Source organism: Macaca thibetana, chromosome 16 (assembly GCF_024542745.1).
Source record: "Macaca thibetana thibetana isolate TM-01 chromosome 16, ASM2454274v1, whole genome shotgun sequence".
In the NCBI taxonomy this organism is placed as follows: domain Eukaryota; kingdom Metazoa; phylum Chordata; class Mammalia; order Primates; family Cercopithecidae; genus Macaca; species Macaca thibetana.
The window spans coordinates 73,985,181-74,005,335 of NC_065593.1; the positions used below are offsets into that span (position 1 = coordinate 73,985,181).

At 39.4% G+C, this 20,155-nt stretch overlaps 1 protein-coding gene across 17 annotated transcripts in view; it reads left to right on the top strand.

Annotated features, from left to right (window-relative positions):
• CEP112 (centrosomal protein 112) overlaps positions 1-20,155 on the top strand; it is a 537,631-nt gene that overhangs the window by 478,113 nt on the left and 39,363 nt on the right. The window lies entirely within an intron of this gene.

A 20,155-nucleotide genomic window follows, 5' to 3' on the forward strand; every position in this document is an offset into this window, starting at 1 on the left:
CCTGTTTCAGTTATGATGCTTTGGGTGCAAGTAACAGAATATCCCACCCATGGTTGACATAAAAAATAAAGCAGTTTATTACCTCACAGAACAAGAAGTCCACAAGTAAAGCATTCTCATGGCTCTGCTGGTGCTGGCTTCATTCTAGAAACTTCATTCTTGAAGTTTCAAGATGGCTGCAGCAGTGCCAGGCATCCTGCCCAGATCTGCACTATTCGGAGGCAGAAAGGGGCTACCAGTTTCTAGGGCCTAATGCGTAAGGAAGTCTTTCCCGGAAAGACCCCCTCCCTTTACATGTCATTGGCCAGAGAAGATCACATGCTTAGCCTGGCATACCCAATCCCTGGCAAAAGAACCGAGTATACAAAACTAGCCTAGAGTAATCAGGACCCACATGCTGGTGATGAAACTGGGAGAAGAAGGAAAACTGGAACAAAAAGGAGGGGAAATGGAGTGTTGAGTATGCAGCCAACAGCGTCTGCTGTGTCATCGTTTCAAAATAAATGGATATTATTTTGCTTAGAGGCATAAATCATGTTTTCTTTTAAATTTCAGTTTTCTCCTCTTTCTTTCCATTCTTTTCAAAATAATGTAATTTAACCCAGAATAGTATGGCTATGACAATAGCTAATGACCTATTTTATTTTTAAATGGCAGCATTATTTTCACCAACTCTTCTGGTTATAATAAATTACACTTAGTGGTAATTTTGACAATTTAAAGTAAAAAGTCAACATGTATCAATAGAGACCATGAATCTTGATGAAACCCTTTATAAATGCATTGTCCTCAGCCATTGAGTATAGCATTGCTAATATTGATCTAAGTGCCACCAATCTATTATGTACAGAAACAGTCATAGGAATTGACTGTTTATACTTTGGTTGTAAAACTCAGTACAAGAATGTTGGCATATTATATTAGCTTATTCTGAATTTCAGGGAAGGTGAAATACAAAAGTAAGGGTAATAGGGAAGCTTTTTTTTCTTCTTTAATCTCTGGAGATATTTATAAACAGGATCCCACGGTAGAGGATTGTACAAAATGATGAAAGTAAGTACCTAATAGATGCTGACTGTTAATACGTAATGAATTGACTTGCCCTCCTATAATTCCTTCCTACTCGCTAATAAACTCTGTGTCATATGTGTATCACATATGTATGTACATATCATGTATATAAGATATGCATAAATATGCACATATACATATACATTTTATACAATGTCTATGTATAGGATAACAAAATAGAATAATACTAGAATAAAAAATTAATAACTACGCCAGGCGCAGTGGCTCACACCTGTAATCCCAACACTTAGGGAGGCCAAGGTGGGCGGATCAACAAGGTCAGGAGTTCAAGACCGGCCTGGCCAACATGGCTAAACCCTGTCTCTCCTAAAAATACAAAAGTTAGCCAGGCACGGTGGCAGGCACCTGTAGTCCTAGCTACTCAGGAGGCTGAGGCAGGAGAATTGCTTGAACTGGGGAGGTGGAGGTTGCAGTGAGCCGAGATCACGCCACTGTACTCCAGCATGGGAGACAGAGCAAGGCTCCATCTCAAAAAAAAAAAAAAAAAAAATAATAATAACTATACCTTATCAAATGCTGACAAGATGACAGAGACTGTACAAGAAATGTTACACATACTGGTTCATTTAATTTTCACAATAACCGCGTAAGATCATTATTATCATCTGCGTTTTGTGAATAGCTCGCCAAAATCCAGAGTGGTTGAGTAACTCATCCAAGATCACACAGCAGTAGATCCAAATCACATGGTAATAGAGGAGTATTCAGATCCATGTTTATCTGAACTCCAAACTTTTGTTCCTTTCATGACAATTCTCAAGTTACAGATCTAGCAAAAAGAAGCCTGAATAGCAATGATAGAGAAAGTAACTTATTAAGGACGGCAGGCAAATAGACATTGTGTTCCTGCTTCCTGGTAGAGGAGCAAATGCCATTGACTTTCCATGGGCAGAGAAAAGCCATGAGCAAAGGAAGCACAAGCATAGCAGACTTGCCCATCATGTGCCAAGTCAAGGAGATGAAAATGCCTCCTCAGATGGGAGCATGGATTTGTTCATGTCAAATCAGCAGGTCTGATTGTCACTGAAGGTCAACTGAGCCTCATCCTCTGTAGATGACGCTTGTAACTAAAAGAAGGAGAAAAGACAAGCTTCTTAAAGGCAGGAAAAGGTGCTCCCTGGAGGGCTGGGGCTTCTCTAGTTTGTGGTAAAATATGACTTAAGGTAAAACTTTTGTTGACATCAATTTAATTCATGGCAAAACTTCACACAGAAAATTCCATAATATATTGAGAGTAGGGAAATTAAGAAATCCCAAATGAACAATAGAGAAGGATTCAGGAACTACTTTCAGTCTTTTTTTTATTGACTTCTTTTTGATCATCAAAGTTGCTTTCATCTTTGTAGTGACAATAGCTTTTTAGAATATTTCTTACACTAATTCCTGATATCTTCTGTTAGGCTACAGTTTACCAAAGAAATGTCAGGAAATACCCATGGGTAAAGCAGAATATTTCATAATCTTTGTAACCATGAGATGTTGGGTTCTTTCCACAAGGTCCTAGGGTGTAGCTAAAAAAAAAAAAAAAAAAAAAAAAAAAAAGCCAGTTGTTTCAATTAAACTGAACAATAAATAATAGATATTTAACAAATACTGTTCATCTATATTTAACTTAATCTTTTATCCGAATTTGACCTATGTCCCCCTTTAAATTTGTGACACTAATACAAATAGTCAAAAATAATTAGAACTAGGCTGGGCATGGTGGCTCATGCCTGTAATACCAGCACTTTGGAAGGTCGATCACCTGAGGTTAGGGGTTCAGACCAGCCTGGCCAACATGGTAAAACCCCATCTCTACTAAAAATACAAAAATTAGCCAGGCATGGTGGCGGGCACCTGTAATCCCAGCTGCTCGGGAGGCTGAGGCAGGATAATTGCTTGAACCTGGAAGGCAGAGGGCGCAGTGAGCCGAGATTGTGCCATTGCACTCCAGCCTGGGTGACAAAGCAAGATGCTGTCTCAAAAAGAAAAAAAAAATTAGAACTATTTTCATAGACACTTTTTAGGATCTGCTAAATATGAGTTTACTAAGGACATCTAAAATGTTGAGATTGTTACATTATGAATGTATTTTTTTGTTGTTCGTCAAAGCAACTTCAATAACAGTAGCTAGTCTCACATCAGCCAATCAAACAACTAAAATGTGTTTGAAACAGCCCCTGAGAACTATCTTCTCTTTCTTTTCAAGCAAATATTGTTATCCTGATACTAGTTGCATTAAGGAATCAAAATTGAAACTGGCAGAATTACAAAAGACAATTTCCTAAGCTGCTTTTTTTAACTTGCTTGCTTTAAAAAAGTTTAAATGGTTTCTGGTTTTCATTTAAGAAAAATTTCTGTTTTGATTCTATAAAAACAAGAAATGAATGAGGCATTTTAAGAGTTATGCTTTTAATTAAGAACAAAAAGCTGCTTCTCATCAGGTCTTGGTGGGTGGCATCTTCGTTGCCCACCACATGCCTTGGTGCCACCAACTCTCTCTTCTGTCCCCTCATGTGGACAGATCAGCACACGGAGTCCTCAGGGAAGGTGTACTCATTGGGAGGCACAAAGGGTTAATTTACTCCTTGTGCAGATTCAAGAGAAATAACACTAATAGAATCAGGAAATAAATTGCCCAAGTCAGCTTTACAAAAGTGTGATGTCTTCTCTAATCAATAAACAGCAATTTAAAATCACCATGATTTTTATTCATAAGAGGAGGGAATAATTTCTAATTCCAGTTTAATCTGAGCAAGAACCCCATAATTTTATCAAAGAAGGGAGATCAGAGCTTGAGTCAGACTTCTTCATTGTGCAAAGAAACTGAGTCATCAGGAAGGATGTGACTTCCCTAATGTACAACACAGTAGTGGCAGACCCAGGGTAGGTCTGTAAGTGGTCTGCTTACTCCCAGAATGTTATTTTCCACTGTGTTAAACACTCTGTAAAATGGATATTTGCCATCTGTCACTCGGGTGCAGGTACAGATTAAAATATTATGGATAAAACTAAAATTCACTGAGTTTCATTATTCACAATGGGGAGCAAACAATGTTTCGTTATTCACAATGAGAGGAGATAATTTGGCTTGATAAATTATACAAAAGAAAAGGAAGAAAATAAATAGCCTAGAAGTTTTCTTGGTATTCTTAACACTGAGTAAAGCATGTATTTATAACAAAGACACCAAACAATGTCAGATTCTAACATAACAATATGTGGATATTAACATTCACAGAGCAAAACCCCTCCTTCAAACTGGCTATCTTAAAATTTGAAAGTATGAATAGCTTTAATTACGTTGATCACTCAGTTTCCCAGAAGAATATTTTATTAAACAAATTAGTGAGGAAAAAAACAATACTTTAGAGATGTTCTAATAAATAAAATACAATGCTGAGTGTTTCACAGGAGACTCAGTCTTTTTTTACTCAACATTTTATTCTTTTAATAGGTATGTTTTGCTAAACAGTGTTAGGTCTGAGAAGAAACGAAGATGAATAAGTTACAGATTTTGCCCTCAAGGAGTTTACAGTCTGATAGAGTAAATGGGATGTGTATAAAATGTAGACCTCAGGCATGAAATGGAAGTTGGTTCTTTTTTTTTTTTTTTTTTTTTTCTGTTGCCCAGCTGCAGTACAGTGGCGCTATCTCAGCTCACTGCCACCTCCGCTTCCCGGGTTCAAGCGATTCTCCTGCCTCAGCCTCCCAAGTAGCTGGGTTACAGGCACCCGCCACCACGCCTGGCTAGTTTTTTTTTTTTTAGTAGAGACAGGATTTCACCATATTGGCCAGGCTGGTCTCAAACTCCTGACCTTGTGATCTGCCCACCTCGGCCTTCCAAAGTGCTGGGATTTACAGGCCTGAGCCACCGCACCCAGCTGGAACTTGGTTCTTTTTCTAAATGGCTTGGAGGCTGAGAATCACTGTATGCAGAAAGAACACAAGCACTGGTCCTTCCTTCCATCTTCCCTGATCCTGTGGGAAGGAAGGGGAGGATCTTTAACCAGGGGAAGGTTAGGGTCCCACTGCCTAGGCAGTGTGTGGCACTTGCTAATTTGGGGTTTTTTCAAGAGCTTGCAGCCCTCAGGGGAACTGGGTCCTTCCAAAGCTGGTCAGAAGGGATCAGCATTCTGCCAGCCTTCTCTTGAAGGCACCTGGCTTCTACCTTGTCTTGCTGTCTTGGGCTGCCCCTGGGGTCCTCTTTGGTTTTCTGCTCAGTATTTTTTGCAGCCAGCTGGTTTAGTTCTAAGTCTCATCTGGTTTTGCAAGCATTAAAGGCCTGGACTGTGCAGGCACAAGTGACTCATACATTATTTTCAAATAGCTAAAAGTCACACTTTAACATTTCGATCACAGCTTTGCAGCAACTAACTTCATGTTTAAGGCCTAGACACATCAACTAATTTAGGAGACACTAGTGACCAAAGACAGTCTCCGTGGTAATTGTGTGTGTTTAGGAGTTGCAGGGTGGGGAAAGAGGCTCCCTCTTGGGCTGCAGGGTCCCAGAGACCCTCACCAAGGCACAGGGAGGGACATCAGAAGAGGCTTCAAGGACTGTCATGATCTAGTGGGAGAAGCGCTGCTGGTTCTCAGTCTACCTTTGTCGCTACTAATCATGTGGTCATGGGTAAGCCACTCAACCTTTCTGGATATTGGGTTCCTAATCAGTAAAATGTTAGTAAAAATATCTTCCCACAGGGTTCTTGGGAGCATCGAAACAAGATAAAGTGTGTAAAAATATTTCAAAAACTATAAAACATCATAGAGATGCAACGTGTGTGATACAGTTATTTATAGAGGAGAAGGGAACATCTGGGCTGGGCATTAACAGACAGAAAGGACATTCTAGTTAGAGGGCAGAGTGAGGAGCACAACATGCCCAGTGTTCAAGGGACGTTGAGTAACATCTTGACCAGAAGGTGTGATATCAGTGAAGAGGAAAACAAGAACCAGAAAGTTCATTTTGTTCATTTCATCCATTAAAAAAAGAGAAGAGGGATCCTTTGTTACTGAGTATCTACTCTTCACTGAGCACTGTGGTGTGTGTCAGGACCACCAGCCAATTCTGGATGGAATGCTGAGCGGTTCAGTCATCTGTTAGAAAGCAGTTGCCAGCAACGGAGGACTTTCTCTTTGCTGGGGAGAGCTAGATGACTGAGGTTATATTTTAGGAAGGTTAGTCCAGCAGGGAAGATGAACAAGAAATGAAAGGAGACCAATTCAGATGTTTTTGCCTAAAATTCACATCACTGGTCACAAGAGAAATATGGAAGGCTTGAACTGGATATTGTCAAAAGGGGTAGAAAGAAGAGGGTAGATGTGAAGACGCATTTAAAAGGAACAATTCAGACCAGGCGCGGTGGCTCATGCCTGTAATCCCAGCACTTTGGGAGGCCGAGGCGGGTGGATTACAAGGTCAGGAGTTCAAGGCCAGCCTGGTCAAGATGTTGAAACCCTGTCTCTACTAAAAATACAAAAATTAGCCAGGCACGGTGGCAGGTGCCTGTAATCCCAGCTACTCAGGAGACTGAGGCAGGAGAATCACTTGAACCCGGGCAGCAGAGGTTGCAGTGAGCTGAGATCACACCACTGCACTCCAACCTGTGTGACAGAGTGCGACTCCATCTCAAAAAAAAAGAAAAGAAAAGAAAGAAAAATTCAAGCCCGGCATGGTGACTCACGGCTGTAATCTCAGCACTTTGGGAGGCTAAGGCAAGCAGGGTGCTTGAGCCCAGGAGTTCCAGACCAGCCTGGCCAACATGGTAAAACCCCATCTCTTAAAAAAAAATGCAAAAATATTAGCCAGGTGTGGTCATGCGCACCTGTAGTCCTAGATACTCAGGAGGCTAAGGTAGGAGGATCCCTTGAGCCAGGGAAGCAGAGGTTGCAGTGAGCCAAGATTGCGCCACTGTACTCCAGCCTAGGCTACAGAGGGAGATCCAGTCTCCAAAAAAAAAAAAAAAAAAAAAAAAAAAAAAAAAATATATATATATATATATATATATATATGTATATATATTTAAAAAGGTAAAATTTACAGAATATAGAGATTTGGAGAGTGGAAGAAAGGAATATGTTGAAAATAATACCATGTTTTTTAATTGATAAGCTGGTGTATAGTGGACAATGACACTATCATTTTTTTAGATGTTTCATCCTAGATGCTAGCAGGAGGACATTCATTTGGAGGCATTTAAATGAAAATCTGAATCCAGAAGTCAAGAAAGAGCCCTAAGACTTTAAGCACGTCAGAGTTATCTTGATGCGGATATAGCAGAAACCCAGAATGTGTGGATAATATTGACAAGGAAGAGCATAGAGGGATATAAGAGGGCCATGAGCAGATTGGTAAGCAGGGCCACAGCCATGGGAGCAGATAAGATAGAGGAGGATGCAAAGAGGATTGTAAAGGAATGGACAGGAAGGGCAGAGCCAGGAGAATTTAAAGCCAGGAAAACCAAAGAGAATTTCCCACTAGACATTACACCCCTTAGGGTAAGGGCCTGATCCGTCATCTTCATGGCATCCACCAGCGCTTGTTGAATTGAATCACTCTGTAAGGCCTTTGCTTTCCCGAGCCCCCATCCTCAAACCAGCCCTACCCACCTGATGTCCCACTTTTATCTATCTGTGCCTTTGCAGCACTTCCTGTGGCCCCCTGATGTGGTTAGACTTTGTGTCCCCATCCAAATCTCATCTTAAATTGTAATCCCCTGGTGTTGAGGGAGAGACCTGGCGGGGAGTGACTGGATCATGGGGAGCGGCTTCCCCCATGCTGTTCCTGTGTTGGTGAGTGAGTTCTCATGAGATCTGATGGTTTTATAAGGGGCTCTTCCCCTTTCTCTCTCACTAACTCTGTCTCCTGCACCTTGTGAAGAAGGTGCCTGCTTCCCCTTCCGCCATGACTGTAAGTTTTCTGAGGCCTCCCAGCCATGCAGAACCGTGAGTCAATTAAACCTCCTTTGTTTATAAATTACTCAGTCTTGGGTAATATCTTTATAGCAGTGTGAGAACGGACTAAAATCCCCCTACCATCACGATTAAAGCTTTTTCCATCGAACTCCCTGAGTACTTGGTGCACTCTGAGGGTGGGACCTGAGCTGGGACTGTGTCATGTTTCTCCTTGTATCCCAGCATTTGGCTCAGCATCAGGCCCAATGGTACGTGGTGAATTAATGGGAGGAAGAGAGAAGGGATGGAAAGAGGGAGAGGGAGGGTGACAGATGGAGGGAAAGAGGGAGGAAGAATTAGCCGGATCACAGGCCGCAGGGACTTTGAGGACGAAGAGTTCCAAAAGCTGCTGAGCTTGGGGAACTTGGGTACTGATCACAGGCCCTTGTTATTGGGCCTCCTAAATATATTCTAAGTGACTTTTTCTAAGTGTATTCTTGTCTAGACTTAAAAAATATATATATATTAAAGATATTCTTTTTTCATTTTCATCCGGGGTGGTCATTTCATCTGCTAGGATCATTCATGGCTTCTCTGGGCCCTCAGCTATTCCTCAGACATTATAGCACCAAAAGGGTTCACAGGTCAGGGGAAGATGAAGAGAAAGCAAAATGCCAATGCCCTGCTCATGCGGCCCATCTTTCTGCTGTCCCCTAAAACAAGACAGATTTTTCTTTCAGATCTCTCCTGTAAGAAGGCCAAAGCAGAAAAGACACCAAAAAAGTCCTTGATTTTTCTCTACAGATGAACTTAGCATTCTGCTGATTCCTTCTTGGGTCTCTGGGTTTTTAAAGAATAAAACTTGGTCCCTTTAGTATAGGCAGCTTTCGGGTAATATTAGACGTCTCTAGAAGCGCCTTCTCTCCTTCCGCCTGTTATACCATCACAACTGGTATCGTTTGTATTCCCAAAGAGTTGATTTGCCTCCCACAATGCCCAGTGATCTATCCGGGAGTAGTGTGGATATTAGGAGAACCAAAATCAATAAATTGAAAGCTTTCAGTGGATAGCACTGCTTATCTTTAGACCACCTCAGTCATCATCAAGGGTAACCAACAAATCTATGGAGTCACAGATAGCCTTAAAGAAGAAGATGCTATAGAGACAGAAAATCAATTGTGCAACAATTGTGACAATTGTTGAAAAGAATTGGTCTTCTACAGATTTCCAAGCCTTTAATTTCCATTTTCCATAAAAGATTTTAAAACTTCACAGTCTTAGCTGCTGTTGGACAACTCATCTGCAGTGAAGTCTATTTGAAAGTACTAACAACTCAAAGCTATGTTTCATCCCAAAGCACATTATGAAAACAGGAATTGCAACAGAAGTGTAATTCAAAGACTTTTATTGACTTTTCATGTTTAATGGTTATTATTCTGGTTTGTTTCGAGTAATTTTAATAACCACAGTTTATTTACAAAATTCAGACTAATTCTTTTGTTCCCATGCCAACAAAATACATTTGTTCCCAGACAGCTGGTATGATGCATCATTCTAAGACTTGTTATGAGAGATAGAACCACATTTAATTTTGGCCACATGTTATTCTCCGTGACAGTTTGAATACTTGCCTCTGTTTTCTGGAAAAAAAAAACCAAAAAAAAAAAAAAAAAAAAAAAAAAAAAAAAAAAAAAAACCCTTGAACCTGTGTCAAGGACATTAGTATTTTTATTAAATATCATCTTATCAAAATATTTCGTATAAATCAGTTATTCTGATAGATTTTGGTGGCAAAGCAAGTCAAACACTTGTACCCAAAACCCCCACTAAAAACCATATAGAATGATTGCAATGCCATTTTTAAAGGATCACTTAAAGCACTCTTCTGGTGTGAACGTGCTCTGTTTCATCTTTGCTTTCTTGAGATTCTCTTTGTTTTTAACCTCACTGGGCTGACTGTGCTGGGGGAGGAGAAAAGAGGCGGGATCCTTTCTGTGCTTGCTGCATGTTTTTAATCTCGTGCTTTGCTGACATATCAAATCCACGTGTCAGCAAAGCACCGACTGCATCGCTGCAGCTGTTTTTCCATAAAGCATTTTCTGCATTGTTGAAGTGGCTCTTCATCCCTCCAGTGAATACTGAGGGATGATGAAGACCACAGGGAGGGCGCAGGAGCACACAGGGCTCTGACCTGGGACTGGAGGGTTCAAAGCCAGGCTGTGCCTGCCTTGGGGCCAGGTCTCATCTTCTATTCTTAGAATGAAGTAATGGGTATAGTCTCATTTCTTTTCATTTAATTTTTAAGACAGTTTTGGCTTTAATTTTCACCTTATTAAAAATTATGTTTTCGATTAAAACATATGATTTACTCCCAACAAGTAAATTATGGAAGCTCTTAAAGAATAAAATAGAAAAAGCTTAAAACCAAGATGTGTTCTATCCCAGCTTTTAAAATTGGTGGGCAAGCAGAATTATCAAGCATTAACCTGGGTGATCAAATATAGTTTCCCAAGAAGATAAAATGAATATATTTGTATATGTTTCCACAGTATTCTATCAAGTCTTACTGTTCTGATAGTACTAAGCACTGAATTCATGGAATTCAGTGAACAGGTAGAAAGAGAAAGTAGAGATCAACACAGTGATGGTAAAAAGAGGGTTGGGGGTGAGTCAGCAGAAAGAAATGTTTGCGACTACTGATTGTGCTTGTCATATTCAGAAAAATGTATCAAACATCCAAGAGGCCACTTAACTTGCAATTCCTTTTTTTGCTATAGTCCAGCCCTTTTCCTGTTGAGAAAGGGCTATTTTGAGGTATAAGCAGTTGTAATTGTTTTTTGGCAAACAAATGAAAAAGCAGAGATTTATTTATTTATTTATTTATTTATCCATCCTTTTTGGAGACAGAGTCTCACTCTGTCGCCTAGGCTGGAGTACAGTGGCTCAATCTTGGCTCACTGCAGCCTCTGCCTCCCGGTCTCAAGCTATTCTCATGCCTCAGTCTCCTGAGTAGCTGGGATTACAGGCATGCACCACCACACCTGGCTGATTTTTGTATTTTTAATAGAGACCTGGTTTCACCCTGTTGACCAGGCTGGTCTCGAACGCCTGACCTCAAGTGATCCACCCACCTCAGCCTCCCAAAGTGCTGGGATTACAGGCGTGAGCCACCGCGCCCAGCCAAAGCAGAGATGTTTTAAAGGTACCAGATATACATCAGTTGAAACTAGAAACAAGGAAAGAAAGGTGATTTTTCAATACAACAGACCATTCAGAAGTTTAAAAGGCCGTTTAAATATATGTTCCATGTAGATACCCTGTTGGATTTACATACAAAATTAGACGGCATAGTTCCAGTAGAAAAAAAATACAGTTAGAAAATGTTCAAATGCACGTAATTTGTTGAATTAAATGAAAAAATAAGAATTAGTAAAGAATATAATGTAATTGTCATCATTTAAATTTTAGTAAGTGCAAGGTTTCTTTTGAATCCGGCAACTTAATACGTACTTAGCTCTCAGTATATACAAATAGCATAGAAAACTTGGTCATACTGTAGGAGCTTCTATTATAACAAAGGAAAATAAATAGTTTAAAGATCCTTTTCAGGTTTTGTATGTGAGATTTACTGCTGAGTTTATTCCAAAATGGTGAGAAGAAATAGGAGGTAAAGAGCACGCTGACAGCCAGATTGTCTAGTTTTTTATTATTAATAAGAAGGAATTTGTAGCCTGCTTGTCTTGGCCCTGACAAACTTATTTGGGGGGCTCTTGTCAGCTCAGTTAGGTAGCAAGCTATGGTGGAAAGGGCACAGACATCGTGTTCAGATGCTTGTCCTGTTTCTTACGGTTGATAATCCAAGGGGTGGTGCTCAGGCCAGGCTCCCCCAGTTGAAACCAGAGCAGCAATTTATCTTATTTTTCTGCTCTTCAGCTTAAGATTTTATTTGCCTGAATGCCCTGAAGAAAGAATGAAAAACTAAACCGAATGATCCCAACTGCTGCATTCGGCACATAAGATTTTGAGGCTTTGTGTGATTTCATAAACAGGAAGATAAATGAGATGGTATATCAGAATGTGCCATGGTAACTGAATGAAGCTCAGCGTGAACTCTTACTGTAATCTCTTTAGATACTTTGAACCTTCAATTCACCAAACATTTACTGAGCACCTACTATATGACGTGGATATACATTGCTGAACAAACTGAACAAAAATCTTTGCCCTTGTGAAGTTTATGTTTCAGTGGTAGGTTCTTCTGATTTCTATATAAATTTTAGACTCGGTTTGTCAATTTCTAATGTCTTCCAGTCATTACTGTGAACACAGTATATCCTTTACTTTATTTAAACATTAATTAATTTTTCTATTATGTTTTACATTTTCTACGAAGATATCTTTAACATCTTTTGGGTCATAGGATTTGCTCCTATTTAACATAATGCTGTTTTTAATGACTTCTTCTTTTTTTTTTTTTTTTTTTTTTTTTCTTTTAAGACAGAGTCTCACTCTTTCACCCAGACTGGAGTGCAGAGGCATGATCTTGGCTCACTGAAACCTCCGCCTCCTGGGCTCAAGCGGTTCTCCTGCCTCGGCCTCCCAAGTAACTGGGTTTACAGGCACATGCCACCATACTTGGCTAATTTTTGTGTTTTTAGTAGGATGGGGTTTCACAATGTTGGCCACACTGGTCTCAAACTCCTGACCTCAAGTGATCTGCCCGCCTCTGGCTTCCCAGAGTGCACAGTGCTGCGTGAACCACTGCACCTGGCCTTAAATGACATTTTTTAAAATTGCATTTTCTCACAGTTTGTTGCTGACATACTGAAATACAATTGACTTTGTATAGGCTCCCTTCATCACAATAAGGAATTTTCTTTCTATCCTTACTAAGAGTTCATTTTCCATTTTTAAAATCACAAGTAGATGTTGAATTTTCTTAAATGCCTTTTCTCCATCTTTTGAAGTAATCATATGAATTTTGTTTCTTATTCAGTGAATGCAATAAAATTTACAGGTTTATTTTCTAATGTTATTGATATAATAATAATAATATAATAATATTGCATTCATGGAATTAATCCCATTTGTTATCCCTTTTTTTAACCTGTAGATGGATTTTGGTCTACTAATATTTTGTTTAGGATTTTTGCATCTATGTTTCTCAGGGAGATTGGCCTATAGCTTTCTTTTATTATAATTTTCTCATCAGATATTGATGTTAAAGTTTGCTGGCCTCATAAAACAAATTATTCTCTCTATTTTCTGGAAGAATTTGTATAAAGTTGATAGTCTTTCTTCCTTTAAAATATTTGGGGTACTGAGCATGGTGGCTCACTCCTGTAATCCCAGCACTTTAGGAGGCTGAGGTGGGTGGATCACTTGAGGTCAGGCATTCGAGACCAGCCTGGCCAATATGGTGAAACCTCATCTCTAATAAAAATACAAAAATTAGCTGAACATGGTGGTGGACACCTGTAATATATATGGTGGAGTTCACTGATGAAGCCATTTGGACCTAGACTTTTCTTTGTTGGTAGATTTGTAATTGATTATGGATATACTTTTTTTAGTAGTTAGGGTATTTAGATTTTTCTGTTTTTACTTCTGCCTAACTCTGTCTCTGTGTCTTCCTTCTGGAAATACAATTATATATATATTAGACCTTCTAGCCCTATTTCCTATGTCTGTTTTTATTCTGGATATTTTATTTTTACCCAGCCTCTAGCTCACTAACTCTCTCCTTAGCTGTGTCTAACCTACTCTTAAACTCATTCTTACTTTTCCTTATTATATTTTCCAGAGCTAGACTTTCTAATTAGTTCTTTTTGACTTACTTATTCTGTATCAAAATTCACAATCATTTTTCTTATTCTGTTGGACCTGTGTCTTGGTTCTTATAAAGTCTAAGTCTCATAACCATGATCTGGAGCTCACAAGGATCTTGTTTCATTGTCTTTTGTTTCTCTTGGCATGTTGTCTTGCTTCTTGTGAGTCTGGCTGTTTTTGATTGAGTGCCAGATATTTTACATGAAAATTTATAGAAACAATTTATGACCTAGGATGATGTTAATTTCCTCCAGAGAACTTACATTTGTTTCTAGATAGACAGGTAGTGGCACTTGTAATCTTGAATAGCCTTAATTTATTTTCAGAGATTGAGATGATTTGAAGCTAAACTTCACTTCTGGAGAGAGCTGGTTTATTTCCAATTCACTCCTACTCCTAGAGTGTAGCCCTTTGGAATCCACCCAAAGCATAGGGATTTTATCAGACACTCCCCCTTAGTGAGCCCTGGACTGCAATTTTTGTCTCTTTGGATTTTTTGTGTGTGAAACTGTTAAAAGAAAGATTTGTTCAGCTTCTCAGCCTCTCACCAACCACTCTAGAATTGGCAAAGGCCACCATGTAAAAATGTCCCCACGTGCCAGCTTTACAAATTCTCCTGCTTTATGTCATCTCCAGGATCTTGACCCCATAATTCTTCCCTGCTTTGTCTAACATTTTGAAACAGACCTGCGAATGGATTATCTAAACATTCATTAATAAGAGTGGAAAGCATTTGCATTTCCATGAATTGCTTGATCACATTTATTGCTAATTTTTTCTATTGATTTGTTTTTCTAATTTCATCTATAGAAGTTTATTTTTTGGCCGGGCACGGTGGCTCACACCTGTAATCCCAGCACTTTGGGAGGCCGAGGCGGGCGGATTGCCTGAGGTCAGGAGACTAGCCTGACTAACATGGTGAAACCCCGTCTCTACTAAAAATACAAAAATTAGCTGGGCTTGGTGGCGCATGCCTGTAATCCCAGCTACTCGGGAGGCTGAGGCAGGAGAATGGCTTGAACCCAGGAGGCGGAGGTTGCAGTGAACCAAGATTGTACCACTGCACTCCAGCCTGGGTGACGGAGTGGGACTCCATCTCCAAAAAAACAAAAAAGTTTATTTTTCACATAGTCTGTATGTTAATTATTTGCTAGTTAGATAAGTTGCAAATACTTTCTCAGAATTGCTTATCTTTTAATTTTTATTCAATATTTTAATTTTTTGAGAAGACTATCTTCTATCTTTTTCCTTATGGTTTCCAAGCTTGCTTAGGAAGGTCCTCCCTAACCTAGATTATGAAATATATTCTCTTTTATTTTCTTATACTTTTGAGAGTTTTGTTTCATACATTTAACTCTTTAATCTACCTCAAATTTATTATGTTATGTGAGATATTATGTGGGATAAGGATTGGGGTAGACAGAATGGCCCATGAGGGAGGTCCATACTCCATTCCCTGGCATCTGTGACTATGCACATTGCATTGCAAGAGATTTTGAAGATATAATCAAGGTTACTAATCAGTGACCTTAAAAAAGGGAGATTATCCCAGATTATCCAAGTGGTGGGGCCGATCCAGGCACATGACCACTAAGGGCTGAGAACTTTCTGTAACTGGAGGCAGAAGAACATGGCAAATGTGGCAAAAGGGGGCGGGGGGTGGCTAGAAAGATTTGAAGCATGAGAACCATTGCGCCATTGCCACTTTAAAGAGGGAGAGGACAACTTGATGAGGAGTAGCCGTCGCAAGGAGATGAGAGGGACCCCCAGCTCACAGCCAGCCAGGAAATGGGAACCTCAACCCTGTAGTGCCAAGGAAGTGAATTCTGCCAACAACCCAAATGAGCTTAGAAGTGAATTCTCCCCGAGAGCCTCCAGATAAGAGCCCAGGCCAGCTGACAGCTTGATTTTGACCTTGTGATACCCAGAGCTGAGGATCCAGCTGAGCTCCCTCAAACTTCTGACCTGCAAAACTGTGAGGGAATAAATCTGTGTTGTTTTAAGCTGCTAACTGGGTAATTTGTTACAGCAATGATAGAAAACTAATACAGGAATCTTACTAGTTTCCCTTCCAAATAGATAGCCAGTTATTAATACTAATACCATGTACTGACTGAGATATATTTCTCACATTTTTTGGAAATGTCATCATTTCCAAAAATCAAATTTTTGATATGCGTGTGAATCTGGGACTTTTTCTTCTTTCTCACTCATTGATTTCCTCTGCCAGTATGAGCCATCTATTATGGTACTTAAGAGCATGAGCTACGGAGTCACAGTGCCTGATTTCAGATCCCAGCTCTGCCACTTCCACTTAATTGCTATGGAACCTCAAGCAAGATATTGGCTTGATTTGCCTCAGTTTCCCTATCTTGAAAAAAGATTAATAGCGGTACTCACTTTATGAATTTGTTGTGAGGATTCAATCAGGCATTACAAGTAAAACCTTTTGGAAGAGTACTAATATGTAGTAAATATCCTCTATAAAGAGAAGCCTCCTCTCATCATCTTTTTAAAGAATTGTCTTAGTTATTCTTAAGCATTTTCTCCTTCACGTGAATCTTGGGCTAAGATTGTAGAGTTCATTTTTTTTAATCCCACTGATTGTCTTATGGGGACTGTATTGAATTTATGAATTAGTCTCAGGACAATTGACATCTTTGCAATATTGAGTCTTCCCATTCAGGAACTTTACATCTCTTTGCATTTCATTCGTTTTTTCATTACAATTGAAATCTATCCTAATATGGATGGTTGTGTTGTACATTTCTTATTAAACTTATTCCCAAATGTATTATGGTATATTTTCTCTTCATGGATTTCCCTTGTTTTTTCCTAAATGGATAATTCTGGTATTTAGGAGTATCACCGTTGTCTCACCAGAGCTCTTACCAACATTACTTCTAATGAGCTTTCAGTTGATTTCTTAAATTTTCTAAGTAGGCAGTTGTATCATTCCTAAACAGGTAAAATGTTTGTATCTTCCTGCGTATATTTCATCCTTATTTATTAATGTTTGTCGTATTGCACAGGTGAGGCCTCCAGTTCCATATCGAGTAGTACCAGTGATAGTATGTGGCCTTGTCTTTTTCTTTAATGAGAATGCCTAAGTTTCACTGAAAGAGTTTGCTTCCTGAGGATTTCTAGTAGCTACCTTTTGTTGAGTTCAGACACATCACCTTCATTCTAATTACCTGTGGACATATTTTGTCATTTCCACTAGACTAAGGCTCCTCTGAAGGCAGTGAATATGTTATAGTAGGAATACACACACACATACATATGTACTAAATAGATATATACACACATACACACACTATAAATACACACATACTATATATACACATACACATATGTACTATATATACACATACACATACATATACATATGTTGTGTGTTGGTGTATATAGTATATCTGTTTGTTCCACAGTCAACTTTCACCACACAGAAGATGAACAGAGTTTTTCTCCAGTTGGTACAGGGAGTTTGTACCAGTGAGAGACAGAAAGCCTCCAAGTCCTCTTGCATATGCAGGATGGAAACACCATTCTTCTTGTCCTTACATCAGTCACAAAGAGACTTTTTGGCCCTTTTCTCTTACACCTATCATTGGCTCCCTTAGACACAGTGCAAGATCCTCTTTTCTGAGACGTAGCGTTTCCCGTACGTGGGGGTACTTCTCCCCTTGTTGATGCTACCTCCCAATTTCCCCTTCGGGAGCTCTTAAAGTGTAGTCAGGGCTCTCTTTTCTGTGATGTCACCCTGTGGTCTGACCTTCAGATTCCTGACCCCCACTGACTACTGTTTTCCCTTTTGCCACCTGCTTATACTCCTTCTCTTTCCACCAGCTGCATACTATTTGTTTTACCCACCCCCTTCTCAGCCAAACAACCCCAACAGACATCTGAGAAATATGCTTCCCTTTAGAAATAATAGTGAATATTTATATATTTAAACTCTTTATATCTATTATGTTGTTTTGATAAATTTCTTTATAATAATGGGTTATTTTTTCAACAACTGTAGTGTAAGTTGATTCCCCAGTTATCTGTATTGAGCTTAATCTTGGTGCTCCCCCCACCCCACTACCACAGTGCTTTGTACAAAGCAGGCATTCAACTGCATGATCAGTAAATACAGGAGTAATACATTCCATAAGGTTTTGGACCCTGAGTTGGCTGACAGTCAGATTCATAATTCTGAAGTAGCATCTACTTAGTTTTCATTAATTCTTAAAATGGCTACATTTTTGCATAGGTGTATACTGACCTTTTTAGTGAAGCTTGTGAAAAACTGATTGTGAAAATTAATATGTAATAAGTGAAAATTAATATGTAATAAGTATTGACTGATGGTAGCGTCTGTGAAAATTAAGTTGGTTAATTGTTGCAGGCTCTATTTCTTCGTGAGCTGTGATGTTTTGGAGCTTCTAAGTCTGGAGGAAGGTGGGGTTAAGGTGAAGCCTGAAGAATGCATGATGGGTTTTAAAAGTTGACACTTGTTGGTATTCAGTTTTTAAATAGGGGACAAAGAAAAATAAATGTGTTTGCATTTGTGTATATTAATATACTGCCAGTAAATAGAAAAGTTCTTGAGAATTTCAATTATGAGGGTTATTATTTTTTTTTTAGTTACAACTGAGTTATAAAAATATACAGAAAGTAACAGGACCCAAACAGTGAGTTGAAATCCTGCCTGTTGGGAAATTTTAACTATGATACCTATATAACTATTAGGGTATAATTAGAGGATATTTTGAAAATGACAGAACACGAAAGTTTCAGACCCTCTTTTAAGCATCAATTAAAAAAAAAAAAAAAAACCTCAAAGAACATATGCCCCAGTGAAGCGACAAGCAGGTTATTTTTAAAAAGAGAAGGTGCTTATTCAGCAAACATTTATTCAGCACCTACTATGTACCAGGAGCCATTAGCCTTGGACTGTAAGATAAATAAGAGAGTCTTTTTCCTGAAGGAGCTCATAGCCAAGTAGAAGAGATTTCTGAGGTTAATTTGCATTGACTTCTTACCCCAACATAATCCTATTTTTCTTCTCCTTTTTTAGACCTCAGCTTCTCAATCTCTCCTATTGACTTCTGATTTTGGGCCTTCCCCATACAGTAGATAATCTCTGTTTTCTGGTATTTATTCCCTACTTCTTCCAGCTATACATTCTCTCTCCCTCAGTGATATCATCTATCCCCACTGGCTTCAGGTCTCATTTATTGTGATGATTCTCAAATTGTTATCGCTAGGCTATGCATACTCTTTTTCAAACTCCAGCCCTACATTTATACCCCTGTGGTAACACACGCATTTCACTCTGGCATATCAGACTCTAAAGTCTAAAACTATTCCTTAGAAAGAATTTCTTGCCACCAAATCTAGTTTTATGCTTGAATTTGGGGCTCGATCTCATAACATCTTTTCAAAAGGAAAGAGAAATGAGTCAGTAATAGGCAGTAGTAAAAGAATTAATCTTAACACCAGGCGAAGTCAAACTGGTAGCGCGATTTCAGTGAGGAGAGAAGGGCCAGCTGCCCCTGTCCCAAAATGCTTCCCCTGCCTACCTGCCGAAAACTGAACTGATGGGGGCCAAAACATTCAGGTGTTAGGGACTGGACCTTTACTTGACAATCAGAGGCTTTTTAATGCAAGTTACCCATTGAAATGGTCACACATTAGAGACTTTACCAAAAGAAGTTTGCTAGGAGAAAATGGGGAGAAAATGTGACAACGCGGGGCATTAGATGGGGAGGGCAAGATTCCGTAAGTGGAGTGATGGAGAGAGAAAGGAGAGGCCAAACGATCCAAAGAAAAGCATCTCTTGCCAATTTTGTATGGTGCTTGCCTGGCAGTCGAAAACAGCCTGTTCAAAAGTGACTTTGGCTAAAAGGGTGGAACAAACTCTTCCAGCCAATCAGTAACACTGAGTTGAGAGAATAGAAACGATCCAAATTCTAACAAACATGGAAAGGAAAGGAAACACTTCTTGTTCCATCCCAGGAAAGAAGGGAAAGTAACTCTAACTTGGTGCTGTTGTCAGAAAGCACTTTTATTCCTTTTCAGCTTGTGTGATCCCGAGAATGTTGCTTCCCGAAGCCACATGCAGTCAGGTGGTTTTAGAGTTTTCTCTGCCTTCTCTGCCCTTGCAGTTATGAATTATATAGACTTTTAGTGCTTAACTACAAACAGAAGATCTTCCAGGTGGGGGATCTGAGTTAGGAAAAGAAAAATGTGGAAATACAAGTCACAGGGGTAATAAGGTCTCTTGGATGTGGGTAGAAAGTTCCTGACTAAATGCGGAAGGCTTAACGTGTGTATTGAAGAGCTCAGCGTACCTGGAGGGCCCTGG